The sequence below is a fragment of the Cebus imitator genome, unplaced genomic scaffold (genome assembly GCF_001604975.1).
Source record: "Cebus imitator isolate Cc_AM_T3 unplaced genomic scaffold, Cebus_imitator-1.0 Scaffold159, whole genome shotgun sequence".
NCBI lineage: Eukaryota > Metazoa > Chordata > Mammalia > Primates > Cebidae > Cebus > Cebus imitator.
Window position 1 is genome coordinate 2,471,442 of NW_016107474.1, and position 8,254 is coordinate 2,479,695.

At 53.5% G+C, this 8,254-nt stretch overlaps 1 protein-coding gene across 1 annotated transcript in view; it reads left to right on the plus strand.

The window, feature by feature from the left end:
• Positions 1-1,086: 1,086 nt before the first annotated feature.
• The window catches only part of CRISPLD2 (cysteine rich secretory protein LCCL domain containing 2), an 84,378-nt gene continuing 77,210 nt past the window's right edge, over positions 1,087-8,254 (plus strand). The window contains exon 1 of the mRNA XM_017543636.2: positions 1,087-1,243. The gene's annotated coding sequence lies outside the window, so the exon portion shown is untranslated. The remainder of the gene's footprint in view (positions 1,244-8,254) is intronic.

The window sequence follows — 8,254 nt, forward strand, 5'->3', positions numbered from 1 at the left end:
TTCCAACGTCCTTGTCCCACCCATTCTCCATCCTTGTTTCTACCACGTGCCTGACTCCTAGGGGCTGCAGATTCTGAGATGGCAGAGGTGTCTTTGTTTGTCCCTGCTGCATAGCACAGGGCTCACACAGAGTGACTCGATGGGTATTTGGGGAACGACTGAATGCTGAAGGAGCTAATTCTGATGTCTTGGTGCAGAGATGAGCAGTGCCCTTGGGCCCCAGCACCCACCATGCCTGCATACAGGTCCACATTCTGTGACTGAGGGAGGAGGCTGGGGGAGTCCCTCCATTCTTAAGGAACGTGGATTTACACAGGTGATTTCGTCTGGCTCAAAGATGATTTACGCATATACCTGCATAGGTTAAGAATGCTAAATGCCTTCGGGCCAAATTGGTTCCCGGGCTGCACTGCTCCTAGCTACGGGACTTGGGGCATGCTCTTCTCTAAGCCTCAGCAACCGGATCTGTGAAATCGGATGATTTCCACCTCCCTGGATTCCTGGGGGTAAGGAAACTAAAGCGCAGAGCCTGGACCCCTGTGCTAGCGCCCCCATCCTGTGGTAAGTCTTCCTTTCTTCCTCTGCAAATTGGGAAGAGTGTGCGCCAGCTTTCGAAGCACGTGTAGAGGGCGGGAGTCAACTCAGCAACTGTGTACTCTGCACGGCGCCACAGTTCACAGCGCCCGGCCCTTGCGGATTTCATTTGCTAAAATCCTGGGAGGTCGTCTCTCAAGTCCCATTTTCCAGTTGAGCTGTAGAGAGCTGGGATTTGGTAAATTTGCAAGCCCCTGGTGGAAAGTGCTTGGCACCGCGCCAGGCACAAAGTAAGCGCTCAGTGAAAACTACACTTGTGTGGCCATTGAAGCTGAGCGTGTCCCTGTCCCTAGCCGGCCCTGGAGGCGAGCGGCCCCGCCCTGCTCGCCCACCCGGCGCCCGCGCCTCGGCCCCCGCCTCCTTTCAGCCCGTGCAGCCTGTGGGGCGGGGCAGGGGGGCGGGGCCGGGGCTGCTCTGTCCTATCAGCGCTGCCGCCAACCTGGGGGCGTGGCCTCGGGGACTCCTGGCAGCCTACAAAAGGCGGTACGCTGAGCCCCGGCACCCACTCGCATCCCTGGGCGTATCCAGCTGCCCTCGTTGAGCTGTCTGCCCGCTGTACCCGCTGTGCCTGCCCTGCCCGCGCTGTCGCCGCCGCTACCGCTGCTCGACGCGGGAGACGCCAGCGAGCTGGTAATTGGAGCCCTGAGGAGTAAGTGTGACTTCCGGGCCCCTCTCCCTTTTGCAAACTATTACCCTCCCCAGAAGCTGGAGTAACTAGAGCAGATGCCACCTCGCAGGGCTGACTGTGTGTGGGCACCACGCTGAGTGCTCTGCTTGCACTGCAGAACCTAGATTTGCGGCATGCCCTTTTGCAGATGGAGAAACTGAGGCTCAGGGAGAACAACTCATTTGCCCAGGACCTTACAGCCAGGACGCCAGGGAGCCGGGATGCAACAATGATATGGGCGCAGATCCCTTCTCCTTGGAGGCTGTTTACTCTCTTGCCTTCCTTGTGCGATTCATTAGCATTTGTTGCATTCCTGTGTTCGTAGGGGGTGTCAGTAACTGGAAAGCTGATGACAAGGATATGGCAGACATTAGAATGTGTCCTACTCATGGCTGGAGGGCCAGGGTGATCCAATGGCATGTGCACCCAGCGCTGCAGTTTAGAGGGTCACGCCCCTCTGATTTCATCTGCAAGGTAGCCTTCTTCCCATATTTCAGATGAAGATGCTGAGGGTCAGGCTGGAACCCAGCTCTGCCTGTCTCTAGAGCTTCAAATGGATGTGTAGAGACGTGGGGCCATGTCAGGGTTCTGCAGTTTGGGAGAACACGTTTCTGGATCTCTTTAGCCAGAGTGCACACCTGCATAACTCCTGCGTGGGGAGAGTTACCCTGGAAGCAGGGGGCTCGCTCTGGAGTGTGGGGGAGATCAGCCATCCCACGTGGACAGAGCCAGGCCTGGTGCTTCACGTGGTGCAGACCCAGAGCCTCCCTTGCTAAGGCTGGGCTGGTGGACAAGCCAGGGCGGACTTTGCTGATGCCTGCTTGTCGCAGTCCAACTTGAATTGGGTGTCTCTCAGCCAAAATGTGAGTTGCTGCTCTGGCTGAGAGAAGCATCTGGGAACCCGTGCAATGCCTGGCTTGCCTTGTAGTCAAGAGTGGGGTTGTGAGTTTCCCCTTTGGGCTTTTGGACCCCTTGCCCTGGTAGATGGGGTGAGTCTGCTCTCCCCATCCAGGGTGTGGAGTGTGACGGTGAAGAGAGCCTGCAGAACAGGACTGGGGCGTGGCCCTCTCCAGTGGACTGAGGCCATGAGCTGTGACTGTCGGCTGTCCGGTCCCAGAGATCCTGGGGTTGTATGCACCTGATTTTCTGCTTCTGCCCCTGTTCTGGCTGTTTCCACTCAGGAGAAGGAGCGGGTGTGGGGCTGTGTTGCCCATGCAGCAGGTACGCAGTCTGTGCCACTCACTTTACTTGTACTGTCATCGCTGCAACACCCCTGGGCAGTAGGCCTCTTGATGCCCACTTCACAGCTGAGGAAACTGAGGCTCAGCAAGGTGAAGTGCTGCCTAAGATTCCCCTGCTGGTATGGAATGCTGCTGCCCCCCCGGGGGTCCCATCTCTACTTCTGACCCTGCTTTCTTTAAGACACTTCTCTGCCCACTGCCACCTCCCCATGTGAACCTGACCTTCACACAGGTCATGTTTCATCTTAGAGGAGGTCCAGGTAAAACTGCTGGACAACGTACCCAGGGAGGAGAAACCAAGAAGGTGATTTTGATTTTTGCAGAGTCTCTTAAGGCGTAAGAGTAGGAATCTGAGTAATGCCCTTCGAGACAATGCAAGCAGCTGACATTTATATGATGCTTGCTACAGACCAGACATGCCCAGGGGCGCCACGGAAGAGCTCACTGCCTGTTCTATGAGCTGGGTGCTTTTTACAAGGAGTAAGTAGAGGCTCAGAATTACTAAGGTGCATGCCCGACATGACACAGCCAGGGTGGGTAGAGCTGCCGTCCTGGCTGGGCCCTGTGCCAGATTCTGGGGGAAGGTGCCCATCTAATGACCGGCCACATGACTGTCACGGCAGAGCTGGCTACTAGTCGAGGCTTCTTGTGCCATGTGGGGGGGTGGGGTTTTAATGTTGGCAGGGATCTGGGTGTCTGGTCCCGACTGGGGTGAGGCTGGAAGGGGATCAACTGACCCTGGGCTTGGGCTTAACACTGCTGGCACGTACAGGTACCAATGCCCTGAGAACCCTGTCCTGGAGCCCAGATCAGTGCTGGCTCCCAGAGTCCTCCCTCCAGCCTAGAGAGGGGAGTTGGCTTGACTGGGAAGGCCTGAGTGAGGGAAGAAGACCTTTAGGTCCCTTAAAGCCCCTGCGCTTCATCCCTCAAAAGACCCCAAGTTAAGTATCTGGCCCTTCGTAGGCTGCATTTGAAAGTTTTTGGAGGCAGAGCACTGACCTCTTTGGCCTGTGGGAACTGGAACTTTTCTTTCCTCTGTCACCGGCGTCATTTGCTGTGTGTGGGAGGTGCCTGCATGTCTGCCTGTGCCTGACTCAGGAGGCTTTTTCTTTCTTTCTTTCTTCCTTTTTGTTGCAAACGCACTGGTTTTTGATGAGTCCCAGATGTGCAAACCCAGGATCCCTCAAAGGGGCCGATGGCTTGTCAAGAAAGGAAAATTCAGTCTGGGCATAATTTACTTCAGTTTGTCTTCAGTTCATTGAGTAGAACAGATACTCAGACCTTCATGGGACTGGGACCCAGAGCACCTTGTAAAATCTTAAATAGAGCACGCTGAGTTCTGGGACAGGCAAGGGACAGGGAGATCTGGGTGGTGGCTGATAGGATGGACCATGTTCTTTTTTTCTTTTTCCTGAAAAAAATATATTGTGGTAAAAATACACATAAACATAAAATTTACCATTTAACCCATTTTGAAGTGTACAATTCAGTGGCATTTAGGACATTTGCAGTATTGTGCAACTACCACCGCTCCTTCTAGAACATTTCATCATCCCATAAGGAAACCCCGTTCTCACTGGGCATCACTCCCCATTGTCCTCCCTTCAGCCCCTCTGGTAGCCACTAATCTCCTTTCTGTCTCTATGAACTTGCTTATTCTGGACCTTTCATATAAATGGGCTCATACAGTGTGTGGCCTTTTGTGTCTGGCTTCTCTCACTCAGCAGCATGGTTTCAAGGTTCATCCATGTTGTGATGTGTGTTAGACTTCATCCCTTTTTATGGCTAAGTAATATTCTGTTGTATTAATAGACCACATTTTGTTTCTCTGTTCTTCCACTGAAGGAAATCTGGGCTGTTTCTACCTTTGGCTTTTACGAAGGTTTCTGCGTGAACATTTGTGTACAAGGTATCCCGTGGGTGTATGTTTTCATATCTCTTTGGTGTTTACCTAGGAGGGAATTGCTGGGTCACATGGTAACTTTATGTTTGACTTATTGACTGTGGCCTCTTTTTTGACTTCCTTCTTGAAGCATCAGCTCAGGCTGCATCACTCCAGAATGTGTGACTGGCCTTCTCCGTGGGTGCAAGGAAGCCTGGCATTTGGCATTTGTGGGCAGCGTTGACATGCCACCCTGGTCCCAGCAGCAGCAGGCAGGGAATCCTGAGACATCACCCTGGGGGGGCCCTGCCTTCTACCCAGGCTGTGCAATGATGGGTACTCTTGCACAGATGTCCCTCTTTCAAGGCTGTGAGGACATCATGGTCCAGCCCGAGAGAGATTTATCTTTGCTTGTCTCGAGTGCTGCGTCAGCTTAGACGAAAACCACAGAGTCAGAGGGGAAAAGAAGTCCTGATGAGGATTGTGCAATCTCCGGACCATCATTTTTAAAAAATTATAAATTATGAAATCCCAAATTTTCAATCCCAACTCCTGGAACATATTTTATTTTGAGAGAAGAATGGCAACATCCCAGGAAAAAAAAGTCATGCTCCTATTTTGCTTGTAATCAAGTGATCTGGTAGTGACCCTGCCCCTCAATTTTTTTGAATGGGGAGAAAACTCAACCCAAGACCTATAGGATTGGGGAGCTGGCATGGAGCTGGCATCTTCTGAGTCTGACTTGAGAGCAGCCTGGTCACTCCCAGAGGAAAGAGGCAGGATTTTGAAGATGAGAGTAGGTGGGTGGGGAGCTGGCGAGGGTGCACCAGGCAGAGGCGCCATGTGTGTGCCAAACCCTGAAGGTGAGACAGGCCCGGGACTCTTGGAGAATGACAGGAAGTTTGTTGTGCCTGAAGTCTACGCGTCGGGCTCAGGGCGGCAAAGTTCTGGCCTGCAGGTGTTGTGATGAGCTGTACCACTTCATGGGCACCATCAAGATGAACAGAGGGTAGCACGGTGGCATTGCACTTAAGAAGAGCTCACTCTAGAATAAACTGTGTCCCCCAAAGTGTGCAGAGCCCATACCTGGAGGTCCCCAAGGTGACTGAGCACGTGCGCAGATTCAGCAGCAAATCCCCCCAGTCTGAGAGCTGTTCTTTCCATTCTCTGTTCCTTCAGTCCTTCTGCTGCTTACGGCAACGTGAAAGTCGCAGGGGGTGGGGGTGTCCCTAACACCTCTCCCACCCCCGATCTCTTTTTACAACGAAGGGCAAGTACCCTCTACAACAAAGCCTTTGGCCGGTGTCAGTGCCTAGCTGGGAGGAAGTAACCGTTTTCCATATTCATCGTGTTTAATTTCGCTCTTGCCTTCTGTCCGCAGCACCAGTGATCAGGTTCTCTGCCAGTGGAAGTGATAGAAAGTTACCTTTTTAAATTTCTTGGCGCCCAAAACACAAGCCAAGTTAAATAAAAATACAAAATACGTACTCGTACTGGTAGACAGTAGGAAGGTAGACAAAGTTGGGAAGGGAGGATTCAAAGGATGGGGTTTGGGAGCTGCTGGGTCAAGGTGGGGAAGGAGAACTGAGAAGCTGTTATAATTTAGAGAAGTGCGTCCCAGAGTGGGGGCCCGTGGCCGGGCACCGTGGCTCACACCTGTAACCTTAATCTTTTGGGAGGCCCAGGTGGGAGCGTTGCCTGGGCCCTATTCAAAAAAATTGGGGGTCAGGGTCACTACCAGTTGTCTCTACAACAGATTTAATAATTACCTTTTGTCCTCTCAGTCTGTCTTGCCCTCTCAATGTTAATGTTTCTAAACGAAAGGAAGAAATGCCGGGCGTGGTGGGACTCCTATAATCCCAGCACTTTGGAGGCCAAGGCGGACAGATCTCTTGAGGTCAGGAGTTCAAGACCAGCCTGGCCAACATGGCAAAACCTTGTTTCTACTGAAAATACAAAAATTAGCTGGGCGTGGTGCTGCACGCCTGTAAACCCAGCTACTTGAGAGGCTGAGGCAGGAGAACCGCTTGAGCCCGGGAGGCAGCGGTTACAGTGAGCTGAGATCATGCCACTGCACTCCAGCCTGAGCGACAGAGCGACACTCAATCTCAAATAAATAAATAAAAATAAACTAATTAAATAAAAGAAAAAAATTAGCCAGGTGTGGTGGTGCACACCTGTAATTCCAGCTTTGTGGTAGGCAAGAAACTTGAGGAGGCTGAGGCTGCAGTGAGCAGTATTCACATCGCTGCACTCCGGCCTGGACAGCAGAGCGAGGCCTTGTCTCAAAAGAAATAAATAAATAAAAAGTGGGGTTCCTGGCCCGGCAGCAGCAGCGGAGCCTTCGTACTCCTAGAAATGCAGGTTTTCGGGTTCCCCGGGGGACCTCCTGGGTCAGAAGCTGTGGGGCGGGGCTGGCAGCCTGTTGTAACGAAGCATCCAGCCCTTTCTGACACAGCGTCATGTGTGGGAGCTACTGCCCTAGAAAGCTAAGGCAGGCGTCCCCGGGTCCTGGCACAAAGGCAGGGCGTGGAGGGCCGGTCACTGGGGTCAGTGTGGAGCTGTGTGGACGGCTCTGGTTACAGGGCCTGGTGGGACCCGGGAGCCGAAAGACCACCTCCCTCCAGAATGAGGGGCCCTTGAGCACAGGTTGTTGGCCTATTTAGAAGGCTTTCTTCCGGAAGAACACTCAGCCCGCGGGCACTCTGGGCTGAGGCTGTGACTCCCCGAGGCTCTGTGGCCTGAGCCAGTGTCCTGAGGATCCCAGACCCTTTTTCAGAGCGCATTTCATGCCCCTGTATGCCTGGGGACAGCGAGCCACACACGTTTATTTATAGCCCCTGAAGGGTGGGTTGTTTCCTCAAGGGCATTGATGGCACCTCTGTGCTGTGTACCCACCGTCCCTGCCGCACCTCCTTCCACTCCAGGCCTGGTCCCCACACAGCCAGCCTGTTCTCCCTGGGAGGGCAGCCCGGACGCTGAAGACACTGTTTATTCCCCGGAGCCTGCGAGGCTGGGGCTGTTCTGGGACTAGGAGGTATTTTCAACCTGGCCTTGGCATCACAGGACAAAGTGCCCTCTCAGACACGGGATGAACTGGGCCCTGTCTGGGAAGAGTCGCGCTGGTCCACGTGGGAGGCCCCGCCGCTGGCCGGACTTTATCTGGGCTCTGACACATCGCAGTTCACTTTGAAGGCTGCTGAGCCGGGGCCCCGGGCCTGTTTCATGGCTGAGACTCCTGAGGGAAAGCCCCTTTTGCACAGCGCTGTGTTCTCCCTGGACCGCTCCCGCCCTCTTAATCCAGTCTTCAAACAGGTCAGGGCAACATCCATTTTGTTGTTGTTAATTTTTTGTTGATGCTTAACATACCAGGGAGGAGGGCACAGCTGTCCCTGTCCCCTCAGACAATTTTCACAAAGTGACATCACCTGGCCACTGCAGAGCTTGGCTGGCCCCCAGAAGGCCCTCAGGCCCCTCTCAGGAGCCGTTTCCGGACTTCTAAGGGTGCAGGCTGGTTTAGCCTGGTTTGGACTTGACCTAAATGAAGCCATGCGTGTTGAATCACTGCAGTCTGGCCCCGTCTGTTTAACGCCGTGTCTGCAGGGTTTGTCTGTGTGTTGTGTGTTGCAGGATTTTCACGACAGAAATCAGACCCTGTCACTGCCTGACCTCCTTCCCTCAAGGGCCCTCTTTGCATTTGGAGTAAAACCAAGAGTCCTCACTGTGGCCTTCAGGGCCCCTCGCCATCTGGCCCTGGCTGCCTCCGTGACCCCATTCCGCCCCAGCTTCACAGGTTTTCGCCTGTCCTCAGTCACGCCTCAACTGTGACCAGGCAGTGCCCTTTCATTTTTTTTTTTTTTTTTTTTTTTT